At 40.9% G+C, this 13,077-nt stretch overlaps 1 protein-coding gene across 6 annotated transcripts in view; it reads right to left on the reverse strand.

Moving 5' to 3' along the window:
• CXXC5 (CXXC finger protein 5) overlaps positions 1-13,077 on the reverse strand; it is a 78,688-nt gene that overhangs the window by 17,963 nt on the left and 47,648 nt on the right. For 4 of the 6 annotated variants that reach the window (XR_016280531.1, XR_016280532.1, XM_089516307.1 and 1 more), the window contains exon 3: positions 4,808-4,930. The gene's annotated coding sequence lies outside the window, so the exon portion shown is untranslated. Of the gene's footprint in view, positions 1-4,807; positions 4,931-6,543; positions 6,576-13,000; positions 13,075-13,077 lie in introns of those variants that run through there. The other 2 variants (XM_089516304.1, XM_089516305.1) reach the window with 2 other exon arrangements.

Raw genomic sequence — 13,077 nt, forward strand, 5'->3', positions numbered from 1 at the left:
TCTGGTGGGAATTACCATGCCAAAGCAAGGGGTCTCACTCCAAGATCCTCAGATTTGCTTCTGATTAAATTATGCAAAACCAACTGTTTTTGAGTCCATTTTAAGGAGTTAGAAATAAACTGTGCAGAAACTCTCCAGATATTCAGTTATTTCTCTAGCCATTTGAAGTATTGGTGTCCAAAGACAGAGTGGTTGCAGAGACAGTACAATTTAAAATGTCAATTTCAAATACTTCTGCATAAATGACAAGGGTATGTCTCCTCCCCCACAGTTCCTTCTGCCTATGCAAGTACTCAAGAGGCCATAAAACAGGTTGTAAAGAGGAAGAGGGAGGAGAATAGTTTTAGTAAATCTTTGAGGCTGTTTGCCCCCTGTGTAGATTCTGTAATCATACCAATAGTGCTGCCTTGGCAGTCTGGTTTTTACTCATTCTTTCTCTATGTTGGGCGTACTCACCCCACTGGCTGACTACTAGGTTTTGGCACTACTGGTACTCTCAGCTCAGCCTCTTTAAAAGAATAATGTAAAAAAAAAAAAGCCAACAACAACCAAATTAAACACTGAAGTTTGATTAAGTTTTATTTTTCTAAGTAGAACTGTAAGATCCAACTAGAGCTGCTCTACAGAGGTAAATCTAACATCCAAGACACAGCAACAGATTTCTGATTGTCAACTCCATAATACTGTGCAAGACATAGGAAGAACTTTAGACTTAAAACAGTGGGAAACCACATGGATGAAAAGAGAAAGGGAAAATTATTATAAACTATGTTACCGATGGTACTTGACACCCACAAAAATCTGTAAAATCAATGGAAACTCCAGCAATAAATGCTGGAAGCGCACTTAAAAAAAAGGGATTACTATCCCACCTATGGTGGAAATGTAAAAAAGCATCAAAATATTGGTTAAACATTCGTAAATGGATTAATAAGACACTGAATATTAATTTGGAGTTTAAGCCTGAAATATTTTTGTTAAATATGATCAATGATGATTTGGGGGGGGGGGGAATATGGGTGTGTTTTATTTTATATGATTTCTTCAGCCAGAATTGTATATGCGAGGTATTGGAAAAGTAAGAATGTCCCAAACTTTGGACTTTAAAATTGTATGAAGTACTTGAGTTAGATAAATTAACAAGAAAACTAAGAGATGAAAAATCAGATGATTTTTTTGAATACATGGCAGAAAGTGTTAGATTATCTAGGGGGAAAATGGGGTCACCAGACAACAATTTTTTTAAAGGACTAAAAACATCTGTGGCATTGTTTTTCCTTTATTTAAACTGTAAACTATTTATAAGATTTAACAGTGAAATAGCAAGGCTAGCAATTGTTGCAATTGTTGAAGACTGAATATATCTTTTTTATTATTATTAGTTTGTCCGTTGTTATAATGTAAAGGGTTTGCTTAAAATGACAAAATAATAATATCAAATTCAATGTCAGAAATGGATTAATTGGAGTAACAGGAAGGAAAACTTTTCTTGATTGTAGTTTAGTAACTAAGTTGAATACTTTTGAAATACAAATTTATTTTGTAAATCATTCTTAACCCTGTAATCAAGATTCTATCTTTTAGTATTTTTAAGGATTTCCATATTTGTAAGTTCTATATGTTGTTTTTTTCCTCTCTTTTTCTTTTTTGATGTGTTGTTCATGTATGTAATCGATGTTGCATGTTTATATGTTACGTAAAACTCAAAAAAATAAAATAAAAACAAATGTTGAAGTTATAAAGGAGAAAGTTTGTTTCTAAATGAAAGAAAAACAAGTTTTGAAAAACAAGCATACAATATTTACTTTCTTAATGGTCCTAAATTTATTTTACTACTTAATGTATAAACTGGGATTGAGTACCAGTTAGAGATGTGTAATCTAGAATTACATATCCGCAACTACTCTCTAATCCACACTGAAGAAATAATCCAATTTGACACCATTTTAACTGCCATGGCTCAAAACTATAGAATTCTGGGAGCTGTAGTTTTGTGAGACATTTAGCCTTCTCTGTCAGAGAGGTCTGTGCCACAACCAGCTACATTTCCAGAATTCCATAGCTTTCAGCCACAGATTAAAATGGTGTCAAACTGGATTATTTCTGCAGTGTGGAAGTACCCAAAGAATGCAGCAATGCACCATATAGCACCTTCATACCTTATTTTACTTGCTAATGGAACCAACAAATGTTGTAGTAAACAGAAAATATATTGTTCAGTCACAAGATTAAGGACTAGAAGCATATTTGGATGCTGAGTTAAAGCCTGTAAGACCACTAAACTCTTGCAGTTATTTATAAGCATTCTGTAATGCTGTCTTTCATAAATACTATGAATTTTGAGTGAGTAAACCTTTTCTTAAAAAGCTTTTCACTCATTCCAAAGAAAGTGGTAGATTTCCGCCCGCCCCAGCGTTTCCCACATTGGGGGAAAAAAGTAATTGGAGGGAAAAAAGAAAGCTTCCCTTACTGATTTTTCTGTTTTCCTTTGCTGGGTTTACTGAGAACTAATTCTGAGTTCAAAAGAACTCATGTCAAAGTAAGTCAGCACAAGACAGAAACCTTACATTGGCGCGTTACAGACTGCCCATTTGGGGCAGCCTGTAACTGGCCCTTTCCCCTCCAGATCAGGGCCTCAGCTGCCACAACGGCAGCCTCTGAGGCCCTGATCCGCCGCTTTCCAGGCCGCGGGGAAGCGGCAAAAGGCCGCTTCCCACGGCCTGGAAATGGGTATCCTTGGGGCTTCAAGCCCCAAGGACACCCAGCGACAGCGGGGACCAACAGAAAGGGGCCGCTCGGCCCCTTTTCATTTGCGTTGCTGGTGCAGCTGTGTAGAGGCTGCGCCAGCAATGCAAATCCTGGAAAGAGCTCTGAAACGGAGCTCCTTCCTGTGCCGCCAAAAGAGCGTCCCAGGCGCTCCTGCGCAGCGCGATTATGTCACTTCCGCGCCGCCTCATTTGGAGGCAGCGCGGTCATGACGTAGTCATGGCGGTACCCATCTGTATAGAGTGCCGTCATTTTCTACGTGCTCCATGCGTATTAGGGTTGGGGCGTCAGGAAGTGACGCCTCTTTCTAACCCTAGTACGCGCAGAGCGCGTACTTTTTGCCTGTCAGTAACAGGTCATTGCAATCCTATACAGCTCTATTCAGAAATAACTCACATGGAGTTCACTGAGGCTTACTTGTGGTCATAGTCAACTAAAGACACACAGAAGCTCACACACTGATTCTGCATCAGTTAAGACAAAACAGCTGCCACGGCTTTGTTCTATATTCACAAATATTAATGAAGACTCGAGCCCCAGCTTTATTCCCGAGGATGCACTGAGAGGATTGACTTGGCTCCTCTAAGTATGGCAGGGTAGTTAAACGATGTTATAGCATAAAGTGATTTTTAGAACACAACCTATAAAGTTACAAGAATAATCCATAGATTTTTTTAAAAAAAGAATTCCCATCTTATGTCCACCCCATTCATTTCCAAAAGAATTCTACCAAATTCTCCTTGCCTAATATTATATGAGTCTGAACTTTGATTTTTGATGTGTTCTTAAAATGACCCAACTGTCATCTTAAAATAGTCTTGGTACTGAAAATTCTCACTACCTGCAATAAACCTCTGTTATTTTTTCCTTTCTACACCACAAGCAGAGCCACTACCACAGGGCTGGTTTTCTAGATAAAAGAAATTAAGCCTTTAGAAAACTAAAACATTGCACAGTTGAGAAGCCCAGCTGCCTCCATGGTGCCCATCTCTGCACTCAAACTTCCTCTTCTTTCTGGATATTCAAGAGTCATTGTCACATTATTTTCAAACTCTCTTTAACCACACACAAAAAAGAGGAAAGAAATTGCTAAATTTGTTTCAGGGGAAAAAAGAGAGAGTATGCAAAATTATCTTGCAGTTGGTATTTTTAAGTAAAACCTTCTCCATATGGCCAAGAGGCTCCAAAAGATCTTTTTATGTTTGGTAGCATATCCTCTTCTACATACTACAGAAGCCAAATTTCTTTCACTACATGATGAATATATTTCAGGATGAAAGAAGCAGTACTAACCTTTTCCAAGCTGCTGACTCTTTCAGTATTGCTCAGCCTCTAATTCCCACACTGGTTGTGGAAACACTATCAAGAGGGTTTCTAATCCCAGAATAAACAATAGTGTAACCAGCCCTAACTAGCTGAGAAGGAAGTTTCCCAGTTATGTCTCTGTGTCTCCGTGGAAGTCGACTGAAGTCACAAATCTAAGTCTTGTGACTTAGGGCATAGTTACGCAGTCATTTACCTTGGTTTTCCCCTGCCTCTGCATTGCCCTGTTCACAAAAAACAGGGCTAGATCCCCAATTCAAATGCCGACTGTGTTCAGGTGGGAAGGCCAGTTCTCCACCGAATTTGGGTAACGCTTGCCTTAATCCAGTTTTTGAAAAGTCACAATTTTCCTGTAAGTTCTGGAGCACTCCAGAGTAATGCCAGGTGGCTGTTTACACAGCATCCTGCTGTGCCATCTGCCACCATCACCAGTGAGTCCCTCCAAGTTCACAAGGCACCAAAGTGCTGTGATCAGTGCTAGGCACCTAATTTTCGATCTCAGAGAAATTGACTTGTGCTGGCAGTGGGTGGAAAAGTGGGATGCATGTGTAGACAGCTTCCCAGCATCTTTCTGGAGTGCCCAGGTAAAGGAGGAAATTCAAGGCACCTTTAGAGCCAAAATAATCCGGGAGCAGCCCAAAATAGTCTTATCAGTGTAGACCCACCATTACTTAAAGTTAATCAGTCATTTGTGAAACTGATCGTGGTAAGTATCTACCTTAAGATTTGAGCTTGAACAGAAGAACAGCAGTAGAAAGATGGCTGGCCTCTTCTTCTACTGATCACAGCATGCTATATGTTAGTCCATATAAAAGCCAACAACGCATCCCTGGATTCTTTCCTAGATTTTGGGACACAGAGAAAATAATCATTATAACAGCAATCACGGTGAAAAAAATGTACGTATGGAAACATTTGCTACTTATCTATAGTGAGCAACAGAACCAGTTCCCAATGTTTATTGTTCACAAGGGCCTCCCTTTCAAGGAGTGCCAACTTTTCAACCAACCCCTGTAGATGCTGCTTTAGCAACAGGCTGATGTACAGACGTTCTCTGCTAGTGGCAGATAAGGTTTAGATCTATGCTGTAGTCACTTGATTTCTACATAGCAAACCTTTCTTTAAAGACCCAGGAGCAGACTAGCGCTCTCTCTCTCTCTCTCTCTCTCTTTTAACTATCCCATATGAAACCCTATCCCTCCCTCACAATGAAATTTTGCAAATAATGGCTGTGTACTTGCATTGTTCACTGTGTTTTGAATTCTTTTCTTTCCAATCAATATCATAATCCCAAACTCCTAAGGGTTTCTTCTCTGTGACTGCCATGTCAAGGCATTCACTGTGAGTATAGAAATATGGATAAGGTATCAAATTAAAACAGGCAATGTGTAGATTTGTCCCTCAAACAGAGCTACTGCAAAAACAATAGTCACAGAAATTTGCATAAATGCACAAAATATGAACTGAACGAAGGCTGGATGCTACCTTCCTGTCCAAGTATGCTTGTGCTGCTGTCATCTTAAGCCTGGAGATGGTACATATGTGAGAAATGCACAGACTTTAGAAATGCGCTGAATGGGAGCAGTGCAAGGGGAATGTGAAGCTGTAACTGGGAAGGGAATGCATAAAGAGAGGATGTTGGATGTCAGATAAGGTACTACGTTAGCATGTCTGGAAATCTGCCTGATGGAAGGCAAGCCTGCATAATACTTTTGTCACACAATGTGTCTGAATTTAAAGGCTTCTGCCACTAGTATAATCTGTTACGCTAGTATAATGTTTCCTAGTTCAACATGAAGTGAGGAGTCTTACAACATGCGATAGAAAACTATTTACAGTTGTCCCTCCATATTCGCTAGGGTTAGGGGAACAAGACCCCCATGAATATGGAAAAACCGGAAATAACAAAAACACTGTTTTTACCTGAGAGGACACCTCTCTATGAATCTCTAGGTCCTCCAGTGCAACTCTGTGGTCAATGTCCAACATACATTGACCATAGAATGGCACTGGAGTAGCTACAAATGGTCTTTCAGTGCAACTTTTAGTTAAAGTTGACCACAGAGTTGCACTGGAGGACCTAGACCAGTGGTTCCCAACCTGTGGGTCGGGACCCCTTTGGGGGTCGAATGACCCTTTCATGGGGGTTGCCGAAGACCATTGGAAAACACCTATTTAATTACAGTTATGAAGTAGCAATGAAAAAACATGAGGAACTGTATTAAAGGGATTAAAGGCATTAGGAATGTTGGGAACCGCTGACCTAGACAGTCCTAGAGAGAACATATTAATGAAATCCGTGAATAATCAAATCAGCAAATATCAAAGCCACAAATATGGAGGGATGACTGTACAGTAGTTCAGAATCTCTCCTGATCCTGGTCTGCTGAAAATCATATATATAGCCTAGGTGAAGAAGCTGAATTTAGAAGTAACGAAACAAAATAATCATACCGGCAAATATTTGTTGCTTCCACCTTTTTCTTCTACTTGCAAGCAAACAAAAAACAAAAACAGCATCATTTATATACCGCTTCATACTGAACTAAAAGTGTTTACGCGGTTTACAACTGTAAGCTAATTGCCTCCAACAAGCTGGGTACTCATTTTAGCAACCTTGGAAAGATGCAAGCCTGAGTCGAGCTTGAGCCCCCTTAGCAGTGATTGAACTCACAACTTTATGGTTTGTGAGTGACTGGCTACAGTATAGGCATTTAACAACTGGGCCACCAGGGCTCTCAGAAGCTGAATGACTAAAATACAACATACTGAAAGAAGTAATTTGATTGTTCTTCCAGCCTGCTTTTGGACTGTACCTAGGGGACAGAAGCAGTGCCATCTTACTGTGCAATTCTATTTGAACAACCATTATCTCACTATATGAGCCATCCTGTGCTCTAAAATCTGCAACAGAAATCTCATCACCATCCTTGGTACGTCTGTTGAGGACCAGTTGGCACCAGCTGCACCAATTGGCTCCCTCCCTGCTTTCTTTCCTTTAGCCAGTTTCTATTTTAGAAAACTTTTGCTTTTTAGTGTGTTCAGCAGACACTTTTAATGGGTGGTGTGTGTGTGTGTGTGTGTGTGTGTGTGTGTGTGTGTTGTTTTTAATTTATGTTTTAATGTGTTTTAAAGCTGTCTTTAACCATTTTAACATATGTTTTCTAAAAAGAAATTTAGTTTGTTTTAAACTTTGTATTAGCAGGGGTTTTTAAAATTGTATTGTGCTTTTAAAAGCCTTGGATCCTATATTGGGAGAAAGGTGGGGTATAAGTTAAACAAACAAACAAATATATATGCTTATTCAAATGCAAATCTCTCTCTCCCTGTTTGATGGTGCTTGCTCCCAAACATACCAAGTATGACTGTGGAGGTAATTTTAATGGTATTTTTGTGTACAAATTTTGCAACTCGGACTCAAGCTTCATCTACACTGCAAAATTCATGCAGTTTGACACTGCTTTAACTGCCATGTCTCAATGTTATGGAATGCTGGGATCTGCAGTTTTGTGAGATATTTAGTCTTCTGTCAGAGAGCTTTTTGTCACAACTCAGCCATGGCAGTTAAAGTGGTATCAAACTACTTTATTTCTACTGTGCAGACGCAGTCTCGGTAACCCAAGATACAAGTGGGATGCAACTCAATATGGAGTTTAGCAGAAAGTGCAGTAGTGAACAAAAACATCACTCGGGGATCACCTTATGTTATTCATCACCCCCTAATTTGACTGGAGTGCACATGCTGAGATGTGCATCTGCACATTCTGGCACAGTATTGCAATGCAATTCATATCAATACACAGTGTTGCATTACAACTCATATCTAGATAAGCCTCTGAGCACAAAACAGATCAGTTTTAGCCATTCCCATTGATAGACTGCTTCTTTTAATTGACAATAAGCCACCTCAGACACTGTTGTGGAAAGTGAGACAATAACATTCTGCTCAACTGCCATCAGTAGTCAGAGTCCAAAAGCCATTTACTATGTTGGTCTGCTCATGCGCGCAGCGGTGCAGTGACGCATACCCATTCATCTGAATGGGACGTGCCACCCGCTGCACCCCGCACGCTCCCCGTTGCTTGAGCACATGTGCTGAAAGCCGCGTATAACACGGGTGCGCTGTATTATTGTTTTTTTCTACTGAGTTATGCCTTCTCATGATATGTCCAAAATACAACAGCCTTAATCTAGTCCTTCTGACCTCCAGGAAAAGTTCAGGCTTGATTAGTTCTAGGACTCATTTATTTTATTTTTTGTTATTTTTTGGCAGTCCACACAACTCTTCTCCGCCATCTCATCTCAAATGAGTTGTTTTTATTTCTATCAGCTTCATTAACTGGAGGAGCAGGGATGTAGCTGGGTGGAAGGGCAAAAGGAGGGCATTGCCCCCCAAAGCCAATGGAATTTTCCTTCAGACTTCTAATTTCTAGCACTGCAATAATTTAAAACCTCATGTGAACATTTACAAATAAAGTGTGGGAGTCCAAGAAAAGAAGTAGACAAAGTGACCAAAAGAATGTGAACACAGGTGATATAATAGCGTGTGGATGATTTTCAGTGTGACACTCTGAGCTAAAAATGTGGAGACTTTCATGAAAAAAGTCTTGAAAAAGACTGTCAGAAAATTTAATGGGGGTAGAATTCTTATTTGAGGAGCCAAAGCCTCCCCCCATCATCCTCGTAGCATCACTCCTGAGAAAGGATAAGAAACATTCTCATGTGGGAAGAAAAGTGTCAGAGAATAAATGAACCAAATGGTCATTTAATCCCTTCCACTTATCTGCATGTCAGACTGTTTGTTTCTTTAAAGACTTAGCCAATGTCAACTTTTTCACTAAAGTTAAATGCAGGGGGACAGCATCTGGATGGAAGAACTTTAATCTTTTGCCCCCTGCTATGGGCTCAAATTGGATTCAAACCATTTAATTGCCAAAACGTGATTTGTTGATAAATGGATTTCTTTGGAGGGGGGGGGATATGTTGTCTTACATGTAATAATAATGAGTATGTAGGAACCTTCTTTTTAAGATGACCACATCCACATCAGTCTGAGTCAACAGACAGAAAAACTATTCTTCAGGTTTTTTACTCCCTTGACTGCTGCACCGATTAAACATTTGAACCAAAACAAAACTACTTGCCATAGCAGTTCTGTTAAGGAGAGCTAAAGTGGGCACAGCTCAGTGAAACAGCAGGCCTGCTTAAAAAGGCATCAATTATTTCAAGTATATCAAGAAATACAAGGGCATCTACAAAAACCTCTACTTAACATCTTGGAGGACTATCACCAGAGTACACTGCAGATGGGTGGACCACTTGTCCGATCCAGTATAAAAGTACTTCCTATGAAGGTACCACCAAGAGAGATCTTAAATCAATATTCCTTTGGTCTGGTCAATACTTAGGTCTGAAAAGACAGACTTTGGGACTTTGAAAAGCCAGTAAGTGTGAGAGCTAGGCCATTCAAAGATGTGTTGCCACTGAAGACAACACGGACCCATGCTACTCCATTCCTAGCCTGTAACGATGTCTTGTTCCAGTTAATATGTTGGGTTTGGCCCTCATTTTGTGTTCATCCTAACACCATCTTTAGGGACAAGATTTATTGAAATCAAATGTTGTCGGCCTCAATGACAATCTTGCAGCAGACAGGTAGGCTGTTGCATTAGAAACAAACAGAGGAATTAGTCATATATGCGAAGTCACCCTGGAAGGGATCATATAGCTTAATCTATTTATAGCTTTATTTACATAACAATACATAAGTGTATATTGTTATTTATATAACAATATACAGTGCACCCGCGTCACACGTGGCTTTCAGCATAGGCTGAAAGCCATGCTGGGAGAAGGGGCGGTGTGTCCCATATGGAATAATAGGGCACGCACACATGGCGCGCGTGCACCACTGCACCACCACGCCACCGCATGCATGAGCCCCATTCATTTAAATGGGGCTCGAGCATAGGCAGAACTCGCTTTACATGGGTGAGTCCGGAACGGATCCCCCGCATAAAGAAAGGGCAGACTATACAATGGGACCTTGGTATCTGTGGACCTGCCATCTGCGGATTTGAGCATCCATGGAAGATAAGCCCACATTGTCTCCCAATGGCGGCACATGAATGCAGCTGCACCACCATTGGGGATAAATGCACTGAAGTCCATCCTCCGTCCTTCCCTCCCTCCCTCCCTCCCTCCCTCCCTCCCTCCTTCCTTCCTTCCTTTCTCCCCCCTCCCTCCCCCTCCAAGGCTTCTTCCCTGGACTTGGCTTTGGGAGCAGTTCAGAGGCAGAGGTTGGAACCCCATCAGCCAGAGGGAGTGGAAGCTGGGGCTTGGGTCTCAGAATCTGGAGGTTCCATCCTGGGTGTTGGGCCTGGGGGAGGGGGCTATGAGACCAAAGCCCCAGCTCTGTCTCCCTCTGGCTGGCAGGGCTACAACCTGTATCTCTGAATCGCTCCCAAAGCCAAGCCCAGGACAGAAGCCTCAGAGAGGGAGGGAGGGGGGAGAAGGAGGAAGGAAGGAAGGAAGGAAGGAAGGAAGGAAGGAAGGAGAGAGCAAGAGAGATAGAGGAAGGAGGGAGAGGGGAGGTGGTGCAGCCATCGGCATGCACTGCCATTATGGTCAATGGGACTTGAGGATTCGGAGATTTTGGTATCCACAGGAGGTTCAGAACAGACCCACCATGGATACCAAGGGCCAATTATATAAACTATACAATATCCATGAAATACATGATAGATTGAACTGCACCAAGCTTGTACTAGTAGACAAGACTTCAATGAATGTTGTGTACCTTCAAGTCGTTTCTGACTTATGACGATCCGAAGGCGAACACTATCATAGGGTTTTCTTGACAAGTTTCTTCAGAGAGGGCTTGCCACTACCATCCTCTGAAGCTGAGAGTGTGTGTCTTTCCCAAGTTCACCCAATGGGTTCTTATGGCAGAGCTGAGATTTGAACCCTGATCTCCAGAGTCCAGTGCTCAAACCACTACACCACATTGAGTTCTGTGATATCTTAATAAATAACACTTCTGGACTGTGATTGCAATCAAGCTATTAAGCCAGACTTCTCAAACCTATCATCTTCAGAATGCTTTGGACCACAAGTCCCATTCCCTCCCAGCTAAGAGGGTGACAGAAGCTGCCATCCAACACTTTTGAAAAACAAAAAATCATATGAAGGTTACTTCAAAATTTCATCTAACCAGTTCAAATGCTCAAATTATGACAAAGAAACTGAACTAATAACAATAGGGGACAGTGATAAGGAATGACAGCCCTCTTTTAAATTGTTTAGCAGATACAGATTTAATTAGTATTTACAATCTTCCCACAAAATCTTGACTTCAACCACTGCTCTTTAGAAATGAAATTATTTTCAATTTGGTGAAGTCACCACAAGGCAGGTTAATTACTTCATCTGTTTTCAGAAAGGGAACAGATAACTTTTGAGCAAAAGAATACTGCTGCACTAGTTTGCTGCTGGACATATCATGTCAGAAGAAAGTGAAAGAGCTGTTACAGTCTATCAGACTGATAATCCTCCAACTAAAACAGATTTATTGTACATGGCAGATCATAACAGCTCCAAAAGAAGCCATCACTGCCACTGAGTGGCAACCTGTTTTCACTTTAAGGGGCACAACATTTGGATTTCAAAGATTAAGTCCCCTGGTTGTTCTGATCTATGGCATGCACAACCCCCTCAGGAAGGCCACCACACATCCACAAGGTGCCATTCCAAAATAAATACTATTACACTTTCAGTGATTCAGTCCAAGAATTGTTTTCAGTATGGACTACTAGGCACAACTCTGCTAACCTGAGGTAGTTGCAGACCCATCTTTTTCACAGATATTACCAATGATCACATGGAATTTTTAATAAAGAATTAAATCAATCTGATCTGCCAAACAATGCACTAACTTCAGTTTCTTCCAACTGGAAAAATCAGCACACTTATATCCAGTAAATAAAGCTTAGATGTTTGTATCCACTCAGCACCTACAACTTGTACCTAAACTCCATTGAGACTGTCATCCAACAAAAATAAGGTTAAGCAATGTATTTTAAAAACACACTGCCCTTGTTTGTTAAGAAGTTCTGGACAAGCAGAACACCACATGTCCTCTTCAAAAAAATTTAAAGAGTAAAAATCCAAAGTGCAGTGAAAATTTACTGTAAAGACCATTATACAGATTAATGCAAATAGCCAGGGAAGGGAAGGGAAACTCCACTTTCTTTTTCTTCCCTCTCCTTTCATGGACCTCCACTATAAGGTTGCCAGAGGGAAAACTGGGAAAAAAAACTCCTGTAACTTTAATGGTTGTGTAGAAGAGCAAATTTCAGCGCATGGCACTTGTTATCTAGTTTCATGATGAATAAGACCTGCTGAAATTCCCTCTTCCAAACCATTAAATGTACCGGAGCCCTCTCCAGTTTTCACTCTGGCAACCCTGGCTCCACTAAGAGTGGCTATGCTGGCTTGGGCAATTCTGTTGTTGCAGCCACCTTCTTTTCTTTCCTCCAAACACCTCACTTCTGGCCTGGAATTTGGGGAGGGGAAGCTATAGGGTTTCCATATCTCAGTTCCTCAAATATGGATATTGAATTGGCATATTGTTCTGATTTGCATATAACACAAATTAAACACTTTATTCGTTGCTTTATTTTCCTTATTTGTTGTCCCCCCCCCCCCCCCGCATCCTTTACCACTGCATTTTATACTAACAATCAATCTGAGAAAACTGCTATAGTGTAATGTTTGAAGTACTGAACCAAGGAAAGCTAAAGTCAAATCCTTGCTTGGCCATGCATTACTAGGTAACCTTGGAGTATCACAAACTTTCAGCAAACTTACTTTACACAGTTTTGTGGGAACTAAAGGAGCAGAGCTTAAATACCTTAAAGGCACCAGATCCTGTCTGATCCTGGAAGCCAGGCAGGGTTGGCCCTGGTTAGTATTTGGATGGGAGATTGC

The sequence above is a fragment of the Sceloporus occidentalis genome, unplaced genomic scaffold (genome assembly GCF_023333645.1).
Source record: "Sceloporus occidentalis isolate IW3139 unplaced genomic scaffold, rSceOcc1.0.p SCAF_3, whole genome shotgun sequence".
Lineage (NCBI taxonomy): Eukaryota > Metazoa > Chordata > Lepidosauria > Squamata > Phrynosomatidae > Sceloporus > Sceloporus occidentalis.